The sequence below is a fragment of the Macaca fascicularis genome, chromosome 12 (assembly GCF_037993035.2).
Source record: "Macaca fascicularis isolate 582-1 chromosome 12, T2T-MFA8v1.1".
In the NCBI taxonomy this organism is placed as follows: Eukaryota; Metazoa; Chordata; class Mammalia; order Primates; family Cercopithecidae; genus Macaca; species Macaca fascicularis.
The window spans coordinates 136,122,216-136,139,812 of record NC_088386.1 but is presented as its reverse complement, the minus strand read 5'-3'; the positions used below and the strand labels follow the sequence as shown (position 1 = coordinate 136,139,812).

The 17,597-nt window shown below is 50.5% G+C and overlaps 1 long non-coding RNA gene across 2 annotated transcripts; it reads left to right on the top strand.

Moving 5' to 3' along the window:
- Nucleotides 1-12,293: 12,293 nt before the first annotated feature.
- Nucleotides 12,294-16,609, top strand: LOC135966656 (uncharacterized). Of its 2 annotated transcripts, none has more exons than XR_012420984.1 (2): nucleotides 12,294-12,573; nucleotides 15,157-16,609. It is a non-coding gene; the product is annotated as an uncharacterized lncRNA (long non-coding RNA). The 2 variants fall into 2 exon arrangements; XR_010580173.2 differs by having other exon boundaries at nucleotides 12,442-12,573; nucleotides 14,394-16,609.
- The last annotated feature ends 988 nt before the right edge of the window (nucleotides 16,610-17,597 follow it).

Below are 17,597 nucleotides of genomic sequence, written 5' to 3'. Positions count from 1 at the left end.
GTTTTCAGACAAGCAAATGCTAAGGGAATTATTACCACTAGACCTGCATTAAAAGAGGTCCTAAAGGAAGTGCTAAACATGGAAATGAAATAACAATACCTGCCACTACAAAAACACACTCAAGTACGTAGCCCATTGACACTACTAAACAACTACACAGTCAAGTCTACATAACAACCAGCTAATAGCATGATGACAGTATCAAATCCTCACATATCAATATTGACCATAAATATAAATGGGCTAAATATCCCACTTATGGGGCATAGAGTGGCAAGTTCTATAAAGAAGCAAGGAGGCCGGGCGCAGTGACTTAAGCCTGTAATCGCAGCACTTTGGGAGGCCGAGGTGGGTGGATCACAAGGTCAGGAGACAGAGACCATCCTGGCTAACATGGTGAAACCTTGTCTCTACTAAAAATACAAAAAATTAGCCAGGCATGGTGGCGGTCACCTGTAGTCCCAGCTACTCGGGAGGCTGAGGCAGGAGAATGGCGTGTGAACCCGGGAGGTGGAGCTTGCCATGAGCCAAGATCGCGCCACTGCCCTCCAGCTTGGGTGACAGAGCAAGAATCCGTCTCAAAAAAAAAGAAAAAAAGGAAAAGAAACAAAGATTGGAGAAAGATCTACCATGCAAATGGAAATTTTAAAAAAAGCAGGAGTTGCTTTTCTTATGTTAAATAAGACAGATTTTATACCAGCAATTATAAAAAATGGCAAAGAAGGCCATTACAAAATGATAATGAAGCACTCAATCCAATAAGAAGCCTTGACCATCCTAAATACATACACATCCAACATTGAAGCAATCAGATTTACAAAATAAGTACTTGGAGATCTATGAAGAGAGTTAAACTACCACACAATAATAGTGTGGGGAGTTCAACACCCCACTGATAGCATTAGACAGATCATCAAAGCAGAAAACTAACAAAGATAGAAGGATTTAAACTGGCCACTGGACAAATTGTACCTAATAGACACTACACAATACTCCACCAAACCACAGAATATACATTCTTTTCACCAGCACATGGCGCATACTCTAAAGTTGACCACAAGCTTGACCATAAATCAAATCTTAATAAATTTAACAAAATATAAATCATACCAACCACATTCTTGGACCACAGTGCAATAAATATATCAATCAATATCAAAAAGATCTATCAAAACCATACAATCAAACGCAATCTAAACAACCTATTCCTGATTGACATTTAGGTAAAGAATAAAATTAAGGCAGATATAAAAAAAGTCAAGTTTCAGGATATAAAATTAATGTACAAAAATCAGTAGCTTTTCTATATACCAATAGTGTTCAAGCTGAGAACCAAATCAAGAATGCAATCCCATTTAGAATAGCCACAAAAAGAATACAATATCGAGGAATAATACAGCTTACCAAAAAGGTGAAAGATCTCTACAATGAGAATTACAAAACACTGCTGAAAGAAATCAGAGACAACGCAAATAAAAAAAATTCCATGCTCATGTGTAGGAAGAATCAATATTGTTAAAATGGCCATACTGCCCAAAGCAATTACAGATTCAATGCTATTTCTATGACACTACCAACATAATTTTCCACAGAATTAGAAAAAATAATTTTAAAATTTGTATGGGGCCCAAATCACCAAAGCAATCCTAAGAAGAAAGAACAACGCTGGAGGCATTACACTACCCAACTTTAAACTATACTGCTAGGCTCCAGTAACAAAAAGCTCACAGTACTGGTACAAAAACAGATACACAGACCAATGGAACAGATTAGAGAACACAGAAACGAAGCCACACACCTACAACCATCTGTTGATTGTAGGAAAAGCTCCCTATTTAATAAGTGGTGCTGGTATAAGTGGCTAGCCATACACAGAAGGTTGAAGCTGGACTCTACTTTTCACCATAAACAAAAATTAATTCAAGATGGATTAAAGACTTAAATACAAGACCTAAAACAGTAAAAACTCCGGAAGAAAACCTAGGAAACAGTATTCTGAACATCAACCTTGGCAATGAATGTACACTAAGTTCCCAAAAGCAATTGCAACAAAACCAAAAATTTATAAGTGGCACCAATTAAACTAAAGAGTTTCTGCACAGCAAAAAAAACAAAAACAAAAACAAAAAACTATCGACAGAGTAAACAGATAACCTCCAGAATGGGAGAAAATGTTTGCAAACTATGTATCCAACAAAGGTCTAATTGCAGAATCTATAAAAAATGTAAACAATTCAACAAACAAAAACCAAATGTGCTGATTAAAAAACAGGCAAAAGACATGAACAGACCCTTCTCAGAAGAAGACATATATGCAGCCAACAAATATGGGAAAAAATGTCCATCATCAGTAATCATTAGAGAAATGCAAAACAAAACCAAGATGAGACATTTCACACCAGTCAGACTGGCCATTATTAAGAAGTCAAAAAATGACAGATACTAATGAAGTCGCAGAGAAAAGGGAATGCTTATACAGTGTAAGTGAAAATGTGAATTAGTTCAGCCACTGTGGAAAGCAGTGTGGAGATTTCTCAAAGAACTTAGAACTACCATCCTGCCCAGCAATCCCACTGCTGGGTAGATACCCAAAGGAAAACAAATTGTTCTATCAAAAAGACACATGTACTTGTATGTCCACTGCAGCACTATTCACAATAGCAAAGACATAAAATCAACAAAGATGTGCATCAACAGTGGGCTGGATAAAGAAAATGTGGTATGTATATTCCATGGAATACTACGCAGCCATAAAAAGAATAAAATCATGTCCTTTGCAGTAACATGAATGTAGCTGTAGGACATTATCCTAAGTGAATTAATTCAGGAACAGAAAACCAAATACTATATGTTCTTACATATAAGTGGGAGCTAAACATTGGGTACTTGTGGACACAAAGATGAGAACAATAGGCATGGAGGACTGCTTGAGTGGGGAGAGAGGGAAACGGGTGAGTGTGAGTTAGAAGACTACACATCAGGTACTATGCTCATTACCTGGGTGATGGGATCATTCTTACACTAAGCTCAGTGACACATAATTTGCCCTTGTAACAAATCTTCACATGTACCCCCTGAACCTAAAATAAAAGGAGAGGAAAAAATATCCCAGCAGTCATTTTATAGAATTGACTTTTAATTCTAAAATGTATGTGAAAATGCAAAGAGTCCTAAATACCCAGACAATCTTGAAGAATAGCAAAGTTGGAGTCATACTACCTCATTTCAGGACACACTGTGTAGGTACAATAATCAGGAAGGTGTGAGGTTGGTGTAAGGTAGACATTTAGATCAGTGGACCACAATAGAAAGTTCAGATGTGGGCTTTTTAAAAAAATAAGGTGAAATTTAAGTAGCATACAATTAGCCATTTTGAAGTGTCTAATTAGTGGCACTTAGTGCATTTATGTGTTGTGAAATCACAATGTTAGTTGATTTTTTTAACTAGGTGCTTAGGGAACTCAATCAGAAAAGGAAAATCTTCTCAACAAATGATGCTGAAACAAGTAGACAGATGGAGAAAACATGAACTTCAACTTCTCTCTCACACACACATACAAATTGAAGATCAATCATAGATCAAAGCATAAAATCTTAAACTATAAAGCTTGCAAAAGAAAATAAAGGAAACTATCTCCTCAGAGAAGACACAAAAACATACAAGGGAAAATGGATAAATTTGACTTTATTACAATTATAAACTCCTGCTCACACAAAGACACTGACAAGAAAATAAAATGTAATCCAAATATAGGTAGCAAAGATTCACAGTACATATACCTAACATAGGACTTTTATGCTAAATATATAAAGAACCCTCACTAATCAATAACAAAAGTAAACACCATTAGAAATCATTAGACTTCATTAGTCAGATGGACCTGCAATGAAATGCACAATGATATAGCTTTTCACCCCCACTAGATCGTTAAAAATTTTTTTAAAAGACCAACAACACTTAATATTGGTGAGAATGTAAATAATGAGAATTCTTGAACACTCTTGGTGGGATTTTAAAATTGTACAGCCACTTTGGAACACTGTTTGGTCATTTCTTATTGAGTTAAATATACATCTTTCCTATGACCCAGTCATTCTTCTAGATACTTACCCTAGAGAAATGAAAATACATATCCCCCAAAATAATTATAAAAGAATGTTTATAGCAGCTTCACTGATAATAGATAAAAACTGGAAAACAAGCCACATGACCTACAATAGAAAACTGGATAAACAAAGTGATGGTATAGTCACACCATGAAATACTGCTTGGTAATCAAAGGGAACATGAAACATCATGGAGGAATCTCAAAAATACTATGTTAAGTGAAAGTGATACTGGGCAGGTGTGTTAGTCCATTCTCACACTGCTATAAAGAACTACCTGAGACTGGGTAATTTATGAAGAAAAGAGGTTTAATTGACTCACAATTCCATGGGCTGTACAGGAAACAAGACTGGGAGGCCTCAGGAAACTTACTGTCATGGTGGAAGGCAATGGGGAAACAAGCACGTCTTACACGGCAGAGCAGGAGAGAGAGAGCAAAGAGGGAAGCACCACACACTTTAAACCATCAGATCTCATGACAAGTCACTCACTATCATGAGCATAGTAAGGGAGAAGTCCACCCCCATGATTCAGTCACCTCCTACCAGCCTCATACCCCAACACATGGGGATTACAATTCGACATTAGACTTGGGTGGGGGCCCAGAACCAAATCATATCATTCTGCCTGTGGCCACTCCCAAATATCACATCTGTCTCACATTTCAAAACCAATCATGCTTCCCAACAGTCCCCTAAAGTCTTAATTTATTCCAGCACTAACTTAAAATCCAAGTCCAAAGTCTCATCTGAGACAAGGCAAGACCCTTCTGCCTAGTAGCCTGTAAAATCAAAAACAAGTTAGTTAATTCCAATATACAATGGGGTTACAGACATTGGGTAAATGCTCCCATTCCAAAAGGGATAAACTGGCCAAAACAAATGGGCTACAGGCCCCCTGCAAATCTGAAGTCCAGCAGGGTAGTCATTAAATCTTAAAGTTCCAAAATGATCTCCTTTGACTCTATGTCTCACATCCAGGCCACACTGATGCAAGAAGTGGGTTCCCAAGGCCTTGGGGAGCTCCACCCCTGTGGCTCTGAAGGGTACAGCCTCCATGGCTACTTTCATGGGCAGACATTGCATGCCTGCAGCTTTTCCAAGCACATGGTGCAAGGTGTCAGTGGATCTAGCATTTTGGGGTTTGGAGAACAGTGGCCCTCTTCTCACAGCTTCACTAGGTAGGGCCCCAGTCGAGATTCTGTATTGGGGTTCCAATTCCACATTTCCTCTCTGCACTGCCCTAGTAGAGGTTCTCCATGAGGGCCATGCCCCTGCAGCAGAATTCTGCCTGGACATCCAGGCATTTCCACATATCCTCTGAAATCTAGGTGGAGGTTCCCAAAGCTCAATTCTTGTTTTCTGTGCACCTGCAGGCCCAAAACAACATGGAAGCCACCAAGGCCTGGAGCTTGCACCCTCTGAAGCAATGGCCCGAGCTGTACCTTGGCCCCTTTTAGCCATGGCTAGAGCTGGAGTGGCTGGGGCTCAAGGAGCCATGTCCCAAGGTTGCACAAAACAGTGGAGCCCTTAGCCTGGCCCACAAAACCATTTTTTCCTCCTAGACCTCCAGGCCTATGATGGGAGGGGCAGCCACAAAAATCTCTGAAATGCCCTGGAGACATTTTCCCCATTGTCTTTACTATTATTAACATTTGGCTGCTTGTTGTTTATGGAAATTCTGCAATGGCTTGAATTTCTCCCCAGCAAATGAATTTTTCTTTTCTACCACATGGTCAGGCTACAAATTTTCCAAACTTGTATGCTCTGCTTCCCTTTTAAATATAAGTTCCAACTTCAGATCATCTCTTTCTTCACACATATGAGCATACAATTCTAGAAACAGCCAGGTTACACCTTGAATGCTTTGCTGCTTAGAAATTTCTTCCTCCAGGTACCCTAAGTCCTCTCCCTCAAGTTTATAGTTCCAAAAATCTCTAGGGCATGGGGAAGATGCCACCAGTCTCTTTGCTAAAGCATAACAAGAGTGACCTTTACTGCAGTTCCCAGTAAGTTCCTCATCTCCATCTCAGACCACCTCTGCCTGGACTTCATTCTCTGTATTACTATCAGTGTTTGGGTTAAAACAAGTCGGTAGGAAGTTTCAGACTTGCCCTCATCTTCCTGTCTTCTGAGCCCTCCAAACTGTTTCAACTTCTGGCCATTACCCAGCTCCAACGTCACTGCCACATTTTCAGGTATCTTTATAGAAGTACCCCACCTTCCTGGTATACATTTTCTGTATTAACTCATTCTCACATGGCTATAAAGAATTACCTGAGCCTGGGTATTTATGAAGGAAAGAGGTTTCATTGACTCACAGTTCTGAATGGCTGGGGAGGCCTCAGGAAACTTACAATCATGGCAGAAGGTGAAGAGGAAGCAAGAGATGCCTTAAATGGCAGCAGAAGAGAGAGAGAATGAAGGGGGAAGCACCACACACTTCTAAAGCATCATCATCTCACAAGAAGTCACTCACTATCATGAGAACAGCAAGGGGAAGTCTGCACCCCACGATTCAGTCACCTCCCACCAGGTCCCTTCCCCAAGACATGGGAATTACAATTTGACATGAGATTTGAGTGGGCACACAAAGCCAAACCATATCAGCAGGTGAGCTACAAAATTGGGGCTTAGCCTGAGAGGGTTCTTGGCTTTGCCCAGGAAAGAATTCAAGGGTAAGCCAGTGGTGTTAGACAACAAATGTTACTGAAGTGGTGGTGCATGGCAGCAGCAGAGGTGCTGCTCCTTTCAAAGCAGGGTTATCCCACCGGCAGTGTGCCCAGAGTAGCAGCTCAGGGACAGTTCTGCTGTCATATTTATATTCACTTTTATTTACATGCAAATTAAGGGGTGGATGATGCAGAAATTTCTAGAAAAAGGCTTGTGACTTCCAGGTTGTCACGTCATCACCATGGAAAGAGGTGATGCCTTCTGGTTGTTGCCATGACAATGGTAAAATGACATGGCACTGGTGGGCTATCTTATAGGAAGGTGCTTTTACCTCTTCCCTGTTTCATCCGGTCTTCAATCTGGTACACAGCTCAAGTGCTGCTTCCAGAGTCAGGTCCCATCTCCTACCTCAAAAGCAGCCAAACACAAAACAATGCTGTCTTTGTAATTCTATTTACATGAAGTTCAAGGAAAGGCAAAACTCATGGATGCTGATGGAAATTAGGAAAAGTTTTGGCCGTAGAGGTGGAGATTGACTGGAATTTGACTGGAATTAGGCAGGAGAGAACCTTCTGGAGCCCTGGAAATGCTCTGTCTTGATTGTGCCGTTGGCCCTGGGAATATAAAGTTACCAAGACTCATCAGATTGTGCCTTTGAGCATGTGTGCATTATGCCCTATGTAAAATTTCCTTCCAAGCAGGTGGTGACAACGAGGTCACCTGTATGTCCACAGTCTTGTAACTTGATCCAGTCACACAGGGCCTGCTGGGATTTTCATGCCAGCCACAGCACCATAGACATACTCCATGGAATCAGGTCAGCAGGTGCTCAGTGCCCAATCCAGGTTCTGGATTTGCTGCCATTTATTATGTAACTCACCCCAAGGAAGCTTTGGAGAACAGAGAGGGAGCTGCCTCTTCTGCAAAGTTCAAAAGGACCTTCACTCTGCCTCTCCACCTTCATGTTCACAGGGTGAAAAATACCACAGACCCTGGGCCATCTTCCTGTTTCATGTAGCCTTCAACAGTGCAGAGCCTATTGTGCCCAGCACCCTGATTTCTTAGGCGGAAGCTGCAGGCCACCACTGGCCGCACCTTGATCAAAAGAAGACAAAAGGAGGTGTCCAGAGACAACCCCAGGTCAGGCTTCACTGTGATGAGCAGAGGGAGCCCTTGCAGGCAAGCTCCTTGCAGGAATTCATCTCCAGGCTGCTGGCTCCACACTGCCCAGACACGGTCACAGTTACTCCTCCAGAGGGCTCTGTGACCCCCAGCATGGGCCTTGGTGGGGGGAGCTCAGCTGTATCATGTGGGCTCAGTCCCTGGATTCAGAAACTAGCCTGATGACCCTCCAGGCAGGGAAGTGACAGCTGAGGCCTTCTGATCACCTCTCTGGGATGTCACCCAGGGTCATCCCAGGTGGCCGTGTGGCCTCCCCAGCTCTGCCCAGCCTGGCAGGGTGCACCCACTCCAGGCTGCCATGTGAGAAAGGGGACAACGTCATGGCTGTGTGGCAGGCTACCCACCTCCTGCTGGGGCTCCGAGGTTTCCAGCAGGCCTAGCGTGCAGTGAGCAGTGTGGGGATGGCTGTCTGGGCCGCTGCTGGTCATAGGAGGCCAGGGCTGGCCCTGCAGGCCACAGCGCCCCTCATGGGCATTCTCTTCATCCCTACTGACCTTTCTAAGCTCTGCCCCTCCTCTGAGTGCTCATTTCTGTGCTAAAATTATCTGGCAAATTCACTTCCACTCAGGCCTCAGAGGAAAGACGTGAAGCTCCTCCAGCAGGAGGGGCCACCGCCTGGGGTTTCCTGAAACCCAGACTCCCGGCCTCTGACACAGGAGGGAGCCTCGGAGGGCTCTTGGCCCTGGGGAGCTAGGGCAGCCCTGACGGAGCCCCCCTAAGAGTAGATGGCGTTGCACAAAGAAGTGAGATCCTAGCTGGGCTGCGAAAAACTTCCCAGGGGATGCCCAGCTCAGGCCAGGAAGTCCTGGCAGGGGTCCTGGAGGAATTCTGGGAGGGGCTGACTCAGGTGTGTAGACCACAGAGAGGTGAGAGGTGGGGGGGGGTATTCTTGGCCTGGTTGAAGCCCTTCCCTGACGCCACTCTTATCTCAAGTTGGGGCTGAGGGAGGGGCTGCGCAGTGCCAGGGCACAGAGCCAGCTGTGTGGCTGCCTCAGTCCTTCAGCAGTGGAGATAAGTCACAGCGGCTGTTTCTGTTGTGTTGTCAGAGAGCAAAAATAGACCGTGTTTCCCTTTCCCAGAAGGGCCCTGGCATGGGCCTGGGCCAGGCTGCTGTCTACCCTTGGCCTTGGGAGGAACAATACCTGGCCTTGCGGTCAAGAGCATGAGTGGAGTTCCCCCGCTCTCCGCCTCCTCTTGCTCATGGGGGACACAAAAGGCTGACTGGGGAGGGGCTCACTAGGCCTGCCCTACCCATTCTTCCTCAAGGCCTCAGGCCGTGAGGGCGGTGGGGACCCCTACACTCCACATCCAGCTCCATGGGGCCTCAAAGGTGGGGCTCCCTGGGAGTGCTGGGCTGAAGAGCCCTAGAACCCTGAACCAGACCCAAAGCAGGGTGGTCTGTGCCGCAGGGCTCAGGCAGGAGAGTGAATCCACACACACTCAGCCCCTTCCCAGAGCTCTCAGGGACACACAGTCAGCCGGCGATCAACCTGGGGGACCAGGTCTGTGAGGATGAGTGGGTTCCCTCGGGAAAGAGCAGCAGGGGCTCCCAGGGGCTCTCAGGGAGCCCTTGGGTGAGGGTGTCAGCCCTTTGACCTGTGAGCTCCAAGTGGCACTTGGCTGGAGCTGTTTCCATGGCCTAGGTGGACCCCCAGTCTAGCTAGCCAGGGTGAGGGAAGGCACCAGCTACACTGTCCAGCCCCCAAGTTCCATCCCAGGGTCCACTGGATGAGATGGGGCACTGCACAGGGGCCACTCTCTCTGGACCAGATGGGGGGACCCCAATGAACCTCTCAACTGGAGGGACAAGGAGATAGGGCGGCTTGCTCTGCGGGGCACCACTCTCCCGTCTCCAGCTCTGTCTCCGGCTCCAAGCTGGAGCTGCTGTGGGCTGTTTCCCTCCCCAGGCTGGTGTCTCCTGCCCTCTGTGGACCCCGGTGCCTCCTTTATGGTGTAGGACACTGTGAGTTGGGCAGAGCGGGCATCTTCCTGACCCAGGGCATGAGGGCTGCCCGGTGGGGGTGAGTGGGACTGCAGCTGAGCTGGGGTTTGGGTTCCCGACAGTGAGGGTCCCTGCCAGGATGGGGCACTCCGTGTCCAGATGGAAAGCAGACACAGTGCTCTGTCACCCGACAGGTGAGCTCTGCAGAGTGTTGGGGAGGCCAACTGGGGCCCTAGTGCATGGTGGTGTCACATGTGCTGGCCTCCACCCGTTGGCACAGGGACTGGCCACTCCCCAAGCCCTGCTCCAGGTTCCTGACTCAAGCCCCTGGAGGAGGCCCGTGTGGAGAAGGTCAGGGGCTCAGGGTGCCTGAGAGCCTGGAGCTCTGGAGTCCAGAAGGCTGCTCCTTCACATTCCCCTGACAGGGTCTGAGGCTGCTGTGAATCTGAGGGTTTGGGAAATCAGCCTCCACTTCGGGCTGCGAATCCCTCCGGCTCCTTCCCGCTCTGCGCTCTCCGCCGCCCCCGGCACCCCCATGTGTTTATGCCCCACTTATCTCCCGCAGCACATTTCGGAGGTGGATGTAAAGAAAATTCTGATCTTTTAAAATAGATTTCACAGGGGAGGTGGAAAGCGGGAAGGAAGGGATGAGTTTGTCTTGCGTTTGTTTTTAAAATAGGCCAGTGTGAGCCTGGTGTTTACGGCCGGCTGATGGTGTCGCCCCATCGTCCGTTCCAGCCCCCAGGACAGTCATTTCTGCTGAGCCCACGCACCATTTCTTGGCTTTTTGGTTCTCAAACCCAGGGCTGCATGGCCTCACGATGTTTGTGGTTGTGTGTGTGCAAGCACGCGTGTGTTTGTGTGTGTGTGCGTGCGCGCACGCGTGTGGAGGTGGGTGAGCTGGGAACGAAGCCTGCGGGGAAGCTGGGCGGACCGCACCACCCGCGTCACCCTCTATCCGGTGTGTGCTCACGCGTGAGTGACAGGAAGTAGCTGGGGCTGCAGATACGTGCCCTGGGTGGCTGTGGCTGGAGATGATTGGCCGGGGTTGATTAGCATCTTAGGGGGCCACGCCGCTCCGTCCAATGCGGGCCGAATGGTCTTTGCACACACACAGCACTGAGGACATCCGCGCCCCGACCTGCAGCTGCATGGCTTCAGGAGGTTACTGAGGGGCGCCGGTCGGGCTGGAGGCTCTCCTGGGAGAATCCCATTTTGGCAGCTTTCTCAGTGGTCCGTTTTCCTTCCTGTGGGCACCCCGAACTTTTGTGGTCACTGAGCCCTGACCTGCTGCCTGCAGCACCAGGACATCACCCAAGGACATTGTGGGGCCTGGTGCAGCGCTCCTGAGCACCAGGCTTCTGTAGAGGGGACTCCTGGCCACCCAGAGCAGCAAGACCTTCCATGAGCCGCTCCCCATCGGGGGCCAGCGAGCAGCAGGACCTCCCATGAGCTGCTCCCCATCGGGGGCCAGCGAGCAGCAGGACCTCCCATGAGCTGCTCCATCCTTGGAGCAAGAGTGAGCTGTGGGATCCTCCATGTGCTGCTCCACCACTGCTGGCCACCATTGCTCCAAGTCTAGTGCCTGTGGCAAATCCATTGCTCGATGGTCAGGATTCATGCCTGTGCAAGTGAGTAACATCTGTTTCAAAACTTGCAATGTGACAATTGACTAGTTTATGCAATTGGAAAATGTAAGGGGCATATGGGTTTCAGGCACAGCTGGAGCCAGGAGGTGAGTCTGTCATCAGATTACTGTCTCCATCTGCCTGTCTAGCTCTGCTCTGCTTCCCCTTGGGTAGCTTCATTCCTGGGCACGCTGTCTCTCCAGTTAGACGTGACGGGGCCATAAGAAGCTCCAGGCATAGAGCAACTCTCTATTTTCAATAACCTTCCAAGACTCTCAGGAGTCAGAGTGGCCAGCCTGGGTCATGTGCCCATCCAGTCACTGTCTCCAGAGCTGGGCAGTACTGACTGGCCAGCCTGGGTTATGTGTCTGTGGCCAGGGCCGCTGGACTGCGGAGAGGGTCATTTTTGGAGCAAACACCGAGAGCCGTTCCCTAAGGAAGGGAATGAATGGTAGACAGGCAGAAACCACATGTGCGGCCCGAGTGCAGCCATGCTGGGAGTGGCCAGCAAGCGCTCCCATGGAGAAAAACTATTTCTGAAGGTAACAGCCCTCCTCAGGGGTGTTGGAGCTCCGCTTTCCCTCCTCTTTCTTCCTTGGGAGCAAAAACTCTGCGGCTGCCAGGACCTGCCTCTCTGCAAACCCCTGTAAAGCTTCAAAGGGGCCTGTCCACCTTGCCAACTTTGATCTCAGGAGGAAACTTGCTCAGACACATGATCAGAAGGAATGTGTACAATTCCAGGTATGCACAGGCACCTCCCTGGGCAGAAAGCAAGACACTTTCATCGCAGGCTGCGGGAGTCACCATCTGAAGAGACTCTATGTCCTTGAAAGCACTTTTCTTTTTATTATGTTTGAAATTCAGCAACGAAAACTGCTTTTGTCTTGCCTCTCTGGAAGCTGTAAGGATGAGAAGGTGGAGCGCTGTCATGGAAAGAGGCAGAAATTTGGTGACACGAGAGCGATCTCAGGACAGGGTGAAGCCAGGGATCAGGACTGTGGCGCCCAGTCCCAGCTCAGCTAAGCCAATGTGTGTCTTTGGGTAAGTCGCTTCCCCCTTCTGGGCCCTGGTTTGAACTTTCATAACAAAAACCACCTTCATGCCCTCATGACACTTTGCACAGTGTCATCAGCATTTGGGGCCACATGATTTCTGCAGATCCTTCACGTCTAGAGTTTTCTTATTCTAGGCTCCAGGCTTAAGGTGAGCAGTTGAAACCCTTGGATCAAATGGCATAATCATTTCTAAAAGTCAGCCTTCCAAATTCCAGACTCGGTCTGGGAGCAGAGAAAAGAGCTTCTGGAAACAAGAGTAAAGACAGCATGAGCTGCAGGGGGCCTCAGAGGTGTGTCCTGCACCTGCTCAGGAAAGACCTTCCTGGAGACCTGGTCACTGAGAGGGCAGGAAGAAGGCATGGCAAACACAGGTGGTCCTTTAAAGACTTGACCATGAGGAGCGGGAGAAGGTGAAGATAGCTGGCGGGATGCAGGGTCTGGGAACATTTCTGAGAAAGGAGGCACTTGGAGCAGCTAAATTGCCAAGGGCAGAGGAACTGGGCAGGGCTGGGGTGAGATGCAAGCGGTGCCCCATGGTGCAAGGCTGTGACCAGGGTGAAGGGGATGCTGGTGGGTGATGGGGGCAAGGGCACACCCCTCTTCTTCTTCTTCTTTTTTTTTTTTTTGAGACGGAGTCTCGATCTGTTGCCCAGGCTGGAGTGCAGTGGCGCGATCTTGGCTCACTGCAAGCTTCACCTCCCGGGTTCATGCCATTCTCCTGCCTCAGCCTTCTGAGTAGCTGGGACTACAGGCGCCCGCCACCTCGCCTGGCTAACTTTTTGTATTTTTAGCAGAGACAGGGTTTCACTGTGTTACCCAGGATGGTCTCGATCTCCTGACCTCGTGATCCACCCACCTCGGCCTCCCAAAGTGCTGGGATTATAGGTGTGAGCCACCGCGCCCGGCCGGTGCGAACCCCTCTTCTATTGCACAGGGAGGAAGTGGTGCAGGGGCTTCTGGGCCTTGATTTTCTCAGTGCAATGGGAGTCAAGGTCATGGCTAAGGAAGGGAGGTAGGGGTAGGGTTTCTGGTCACCTTCCAGAGCTTGACCTTGCAGGAAGGAGCCTTACTCTGCAGCTGTGCTCCTTGGCCTGGGGGTAGAGTCACAGGCTGGATGGATGGATTTCAAGGACTGGGAGAAGAAGGATGGGCAGCCATGGTTTCACGTTTTGTGGGGCCTGAAGTTCCTCCCAGGTCCTTGGCCAGCCTGTGTGGGTGAGAGCCCTGGGACTCCAGCCTCAATAGCATCTTGGTCAATCTGCCTGCATATCCCACCATGAGGAAGGAACACCATGTGGGCCTGGGTCTCGGAGGGGACAGACATGTCCCTGGTCTCACCTGCCTGGTTAATGGGATTTGGGGCTCAGGGCCAAAGAGGGGCCCCCTGGGGCATGGGGATCCTCATGACTCAGGCTCTCTCCTAAGCACACAGCGCCATGCTCACCTCGGGCAGGACCCAAACACGGTGCCAGCTCTAAGTCTCCTAGGTGTTCAACTTGAACTTCCCAAGGTGGTACCACTGAGCTCCTGACTCCAGAATCTCCCAGCCAGGGCATTTGGGATTTTGTCCTCCTTCACACACAGGGATGGCACACTGCCCCAGAGGGAAGTGTCTGAGCTGGGGACTCTCGGATGTCGCTTCTCCTGGATTGGGGGACGACGGCCCCAGGCCCCTGTTTCAGCCCCTGTGTTGCACTGCTTTGGAAGATTCAGTTCAGCCTTCATCTCTTAGTGCAGGGGAATATGTGTCAGAGTGTGTGCGATGGCACTGGGTTGGAATAAAAGAAGAATGAGATTCCTTTGCAGTTTGTAGGTGCAGCTCAGTCACCACCCTGAGACAATGAGGAAAGCTGCCTCATCTGGAGGAGACGGCGTGGGGCTGAAAGTCAGCTCTGGAGGAGACGACGTGGGGCTGAGGGTCATCTCAGATATAGTTATGGGGCAGCAGGAGACACATCTCAGCCTACTCTTCTTTCATCTGAGAGGAGAAAGCACTCAAAGGGCTTTAAATTAAAATCAATTCCTGTTAAATCCTGGGCTAATTTGGTTGGCCATCTCTTTCAGCTTGAATGGAGGTGCAATAAAGCGAGAGCACTTTCTGTGAGATCCTGAAGGACCCTTGGAAGTGACCTCGTCCTGTCTCCCTCCAGGGAGCCAGGGAAGGCGTGAGCCTACGGGGCGACGACATGCCAGCCTCTGCCCAGGGCGTCCTATCGAGGTCCTGGAGAGATCTGTGTCCCTGGCCACACTGGGACAGTGTCAGCTCCCATCCATCTGGTCCTAGTTCTTGCTCCTAATTCTGCCTCCTGGTTCGCAGAGCCCAGAGAACCCTAGACAACATGACAGGCACCACACTGAACGTGGGACTCACTTGATCCCTTCAGGCGTCCCTCTGAGGGGGGCTCACGCTCACGTGTGAGGGAGCAGAGGCTCCAAGAAGGACAGGGACTTGCTGCTGGTCACACAGCTTAGGGGTGCATGGTGGGTTATAGAGTGACACCCCCCCAAATGGCACAGCCACACCCCGATCTCTGGTACCTAACAATGTGACCTTATTTGGTCTTTGCAGATGTAATTAAGGATCTGGAGGTGTGATCCTCTAGATTTAAGGTGGACCCTAAATCCAATGGCTGTGTTTTCATAAAAGAGAGTGTGGCAGAGACAGACACAGCAGGGAAGTCGCATGAAGACAGAGACAGAGACAGCAGCGGAGCAGGCACAAACCAGGGAAACCAGGAGCCACTGGGTGCCGGAAGAGGTGTCAGGACCCTCCCCCAGAGCCCCCGCTGGCCATGCAGCCGCCTCACAGGGACACCTGCTTAGGGGACGAGGGGAAGAGGTGGAGGGTGGTCAGAGGCATGGAAATGGGACAGGAGGACGCTGTCTGTTCATCCACAGCCGTCCCCTTCTGGAAAGCCTTTCTGAACGGGAAGGTGGGCTGGCTGCCATGAGCTGCAGTGACAGCCCCTCACAGCCACGGTCCTCAGGGCCATCCCAGGAGGCACCTGACCTCGTGCAGGTTGGGGGTTTCCCACTCCCAGAGCCTCCGGGGGCTCGGCGCCCCTCTGCCCACTTTCTGTCCGGCTGGATTAGGAAGCTCACGTTGGCCTCTTCAGAGCAAACCTCACCCACATCCCATGCAGGGATGAGCAGGACCTGCGAGCCCACCCTGTGACGGGAAGGCCCACAGCACAGAGGCAGGGAGCCCCTCCAACGGTACGCACCACCAGGGTGCCAGATCAGGCTAGACCAGGCGGCCGGCACCCACCTGCAGCGCAGGCAGTCCTGAAATCCTCTTTCCACACCGGAGCCCCTCTTCCCTGTATGGCCTCCAGGCCGCCTCCCTCTGTTAGGATTAAGCCCAGCTTCCTCAGGGAGACCCTGTCTGTCTCCATCACCGGCACTGTCTCTGGCCCCAGGCACCTTCACACTCTCACTCCCAGCTGCACGGCCGCCACCCACCCAGCTGGGGTTTCCATTAGGCCCAGTAGGTTCCCCACCTTGGTCTCCTTCAGTGGGTTCCTTGTACACCACTGAGGTCAGGGCCACATCACAGTTATTTCTGAGTGTCCAGGGCCGTGAACACGGAGCTGCCACAGTCAACATTCCCTGTACATGGATGTAGGGTCGACCACTGTGCCCTGTGGGGGCCTAGGTCACAGATAAATCCCAGGCCTTGTTCAGAGATGGTGAAGGGTGCCCGGTGGCAATAGCAGGGTGTCCTCTGAGCCCTGGCACTTCTGAGCTCAGGGCTGAGTGACCACCCAGGTAGCCGCTGTGGGCCCAGCCCTTCTGCGTGGTGCTGGGAGGTGTGGGGGCTCTGTCGTCTTCTCGGGTCCTGGGGAGATGTGCCTTCTGTGGCCACGTCTCAGCGGCTCCCACGGCCCACCCAGTGAACCGGGAAGTGTGAACTAGCACCTGCTCAGGCCAGTGACTCATCCGAGTGTCGTTAGCTGTTAATTATAATTAAACCTTTGATGAGTTGTGTTTCTTATCTTCTTAATTAAAATAATTATGACTAATGGAGTGGATGGTACTGAACTCCGACAGGTCTCCTGGAACACGTTACAGTGCCCGAACCCAGCTCCAGGGTGAGCTGGATGGACAGGGTCCCTGGGCCGCCAATGGCAAGTTCTGGGTCACCCTCAACCCCCAGGGCCAGCCCAGCACCCCTGGGGGAGGAGCGGGGGAGGAGCCACTGCTGATTCTGTCTGCCCAGCACAAACCCCCATCTCTAAACCAGGGCTTGCTCGCAGATGGACAGCCAGTGGGAGTGGGAAGGAGGGAGCGCTGGGGAGGGAAGGTGCAGAGAGGCCCCTTCTCCCTCCTCGCCTGGTCCCTGGACATCTGCCAGTCCCAGCCGGTAGTGAATGGCCGATGTCACCATGGCCCTGGCAGAGCCACGGTACTTCCCATCTTACAAAGTACTCTCGGTGCTGCGGGGTCACGATGTCCCCTCCCACCCTGCTGGGCCTCCGTCTTACAGAGAAGCAGCCAGGCCCAGGGAAGACTTGCTCACCAAGGGCAAAGGGCAGTGAGTCGGCCACAGGAACACAGCCCCTGGCCTTCAGGGCCAGCCACCACCCACGCCAGCCACCCTGGACGTACAGAATGTACCCGTGCATGGGGGCCGGAGGTCGGCTATTCCGGGATCCGTGGCCAGGGGGTGACCAGCCCCACCCCCGCTGAGGACTTGGCCTCCTTCCGTGTGGGATGAGGGGATGGCAGGCTGGCCTCTGAGGCTGCTTTGTGAGGCCACAGGGCACCACTCGAGTGTGAGGAGCCCCAGGCTCAGCACACAAAGGTCTCATCCAGCCCGTGACTGACCCCGGGCAGCCCAGCGTGAGTCGGCTCTCAGGCCACACCCACCTGCTCTGAGGCTGTGGTTTCCCATCGCTACCCAGAGGCGTGGCCTCCTGCAGGCGTGTGGTCAGCCCAGGCTGGGCTGGGGGTCACAGCCCTGCTGGTCATAGGCAGGCTGGGTCGTCTCTAGGGACTGGCAGCCAGGTC